This window comes from Cyprinodon variegatus, unplaced genomic scaffold (assembly GCF_000732505.1).
Source record: "Cyprinodon variegatus isolate N-32 unplaced genomic scaffold, C_variegatus-1.0 Scaffold1492, whole genome shotgun sequence".
Classification (NCBI taxonomy): Eukaryota; Metazoa; Chordata; class Actinopteri; order Cyprinodontiformes; family Cyprinodontidae; genus Cyprinodon; species Cyprinodon variegatus.
This window is the reverse complement of record NW_015151945.1, coordinates 17,898-21,423: the sequence shown is the minus strand read 5'-3', so window position 1 is coordinate 21,423 and position 3,526 is coordinate 17,898. Positions and strand designations below refer to the sequence as shown.

The following is a 3,526-nucleotide window of genomic DNA, read 5'->3' as shown; positions in this document are numbered from 1 at the left end:
TTTAAAGTGGAACTCCGTTTTTTTACATCGGTCCCTTGATTTCCCGTTATTCCATCATGTTCTACTCTCCCATATGAGTTTAGTGTCATTTGGAGCCGTTCTGAAGATATTCCAATCACTGTCCCCCAGACATCTGCCGTTAGATTTTTTATATTGGCCTCCATGTTCTGAATGCTGGCGTACCATAAAGAATAAATGATGAACAGTTTAGTTTGTGCCTTCAAGTCGTTGCCCATAGGAAGACGTTACTGGATATAACCTAACGGAATATCTTCAGAACGGCTCCAAATGACACTAAACTCATATGGGAGAGTAGAACATGATGGAATAACGGGAAATCAAGGGACCGATGTAAAAAAACGGCGTTCCACTTTAAACTGTTTGTGAGGAGAACAGATGGAGGCCAGAGGGCCCGGTGGTTACGACAGCTTCGCTTCTGTCTGAGCTCCAGGGCAGCTGTGGCTACGGTGTGGCTCACCATGATGGTGATAAAGTGTGAATATTCTGCAGCGTCCCTCCTTTAAATCTCACCTTATTTCTCCAAGTCAACTTTAGAAGAAACGTTTGAGTCCAAATAGAACTAAAATAATTGAAGTGGATGATGTCAGACCTCAGACAGCTGCATCATGGGGTGGGTACCGTTAAGGCTCTTTAAGGTGGAACTTCCAGAATTCAGCCGTTATCTGGTCCCACAGCCAGCAGATAAAGTAACCAATCTAGCTTCTCTCTCTCTACCTGCCATGCTTTGCTAGGTGCCAGGAGGTTGTTCTGTGAAATAGGGAAGCTGGTATTCGGTGGGTGCAGCGGTAACAGTTGGGCGTCTCCACGGCGACGAGGCAGAGAAACAATAAAGACGGCCTGCCTATCTAGAAGTGATGGCTGCCTGCTGCCAGACGGGACATCCAGCTGTGGACGCATGGCAGTTCCCGCTGAGTGCAGACCTGCTGGCAGAGTGAGGGCGGTCATTGCCTACCTGTCTCTGCTGCAGCAGGTTAAGGAAACCTTTTTCTATTTTCTGGGTGATTAAGCTTTGAGTCGACTGCGCTGCATGTTGACAGACAGAGGCGGATAGACGGAGGCAGCCACAGGCACTCTGCTACAGAAACATCAGGCTACAGCACCTCTGGCTGAACCTTCCAGTGGGATCAGACTGGAAAGCACAGCCTGGGGGGGGGGCAGAGACGCTATGCTGAAGCGCCTGTCCACCGGACCTACTGACACCAGACAGGCAGGCGGACAGACAGGCGAACAGACACAATAAGCTGGCAGTGACTGCCTTCCATCGTGCTCCACCCTCTGTGGGCTCAAACTGTTCCCAGTTCTCCCAGTCACAAACCCAGTGACATGGAAAACATGCACCAACAGATGGCAGAGGAGCTGAAGCCTTCAGGCAGTTTCCGGCCATCTTGGAAGATTAGCAGCTCTTCTGCTGCACCGAACCGCTTTAAAGGTTCTGCTGCATCCAGCGACGATGAGCCTCCAGATCAGGAGAGGCAGACAGTCTGAATCAAACATCCTGCTCTCTATGAGGCGATCTGACTTTCCACACCCCAAAGGCCACGCCCCTACAATCCGCAACCATGACAACAAGTCAAAGGGGGTATGGAGTGAAACATCAGATGACAGACTGAGTGTAAAGAGTGGGCAGAGAGGATCAGTAGAGAGGAGTCCCGGTCATCATACCGCCTCCTCCATGCTTCTCTGCTGGCTTCCAGCAGTAACCATCACAGGAGGCGACCAGACTTCAAACAGCGTTTCTCTGCAAACCAATTTGACCTTAAAGTTCTGACAGAAACCCAGAATCACCAGATTTCAGCAGCTCACCGGAACAACAGAACATTTCAAACCTCCTAGAAACAGAATGAACAGATCAGAACCAGCGACACCATCCATCAGTGACAGGATGCATTTTAGACGTCCTCTATTGACATGGAGCCGCTTCCATCATCAGTTTCTATGGCAACGATAACTCCTCAGCGGCTCCAGGAAACGGAGGATCCTTCCCATCAGCTGAGGTCAGATTCACCCAAGCAGGTGACCCGTCCCCAGTCTGACCCGGTTTAACCTCACAGCAGCCAGCGGTGACGGACCATCAGTCGGTGACCCGTCCCCAGTCTGACCCGGTTTAACCTCACAGCAGCCAGCGGTGACGGACCATCAGTCGGTGACCCGTCCCCAGTCTGACCCGGTTTAACCTCACAGCAGCCAGCGGTGACGGACCATCAGTCGGTGACCCGTCCTCAGTCTGACCCGGTTTAACCTCACAGCAGCCAGTGAAGGTCTACAGATGTTTACACAGTGTAATAAGATGGAGAACATTTCCTGTTTCAGCACTAAGAGACGTCCTCATCCTGAATTGATCCTGTCCAGGGTGACCCCGCCTCTCGCCCATTCAGGCTCCAGTCACCCCCTTTATTTATGACCAACCTATTGCTGGGCTGCTAATAAATGGCTCAGATGTTCTCCTTGCTGCTGACTATGGTTTCGGTCTCAGTAATATTCCTGCATCAGGCCTTTTCCCACATGATAAACCTTTGATTCAGTATTAAAGCCGCAGCATCACAGAATAATTTCCAGATGTTGATGGAGATAAAGTCCAAATTCAGACAGCAACCAGAGAAAGTTAAACGGGGTAGAAAGAAAATGTCAGTGTGGGGGTGACCCAAATGCAAAGATGACTTCTTGTAGGTTTAAAGAAGAGAACTAAGGCAAACGTCCAAAAACAAAAATGCTAAGAATCAGAACCAGAGAACGTTAGAAAAAGTCCAATGGGCGACCAAAGAAGAACGACAGGGAGAGTATATATGGGAGACAGAACAAAGACTGGACCAATCAGCTGATAGGGAGCAGGTGTGGAGGGAAGGAGCTAGAAGGGAGCTAGGGGACAGGAGACAGGCACAAGGGGGCAGCAGAGAGTAACTAAAGACTGCTGGAATATAACACCAAAACGGAAAATTAAACCAAAGTTCAACAAAACAGAATTACTGAAAACTGAGAACTAAAAACTCAAAGTCTCAAAAGGGAAAACCATGACCTGAGCTCCAAATGCTGCTGGTCACATGGTCCAACGCCTGTTCATCGCTATGGAAACTGCGATGAGTGTTTGGAAGGTTATCGTTATAAGCAAATACCAACTTTATTTATTTCAATTTGTTTAGTTCAGGTTAAAAAAAAACAATAAAAAAACAATAAAAACTGAAACAAATAATAAGAAAATTAATAAAAGTCGGAGGAACAAAGACAGAAATATGCTTAAGACATTTTAATTCAGGAGGTATTAGTAATGTTAGGATTATGATCATTTTCATTATAGAAATGAATAAAGACTAATCCTTCTAATATAAAAATAAAGTTTACTTAAAGCCACAATCCTCACAACCTTGGAGATTAAGAACGAAAACCGAGTTCAAACTAATATTCCTGTTATGCCGCTTCTTCCATGAATCTGCCTACATAGAGACCCATATGAAACATTTATACAGAAAATAAATCTTATCAGTACTTTTAGTTTTAGTCGGCAGCATGC

General features: G+C 46.8%; 1 protein-coding gene across 1 annotated transcript in view; it reads right to left on the bottom strand.

The window, feature by feature from the left end:
• LOC107103632 (retinoic acid receptor beta-like) overlaps positions 1 to 3,526 on the bottom strand; it is an 85,788-nt gene that overhangs the window by 78,186 nt on the left and 4,076 nt on the right. The window lies entirely within an intron of this gene.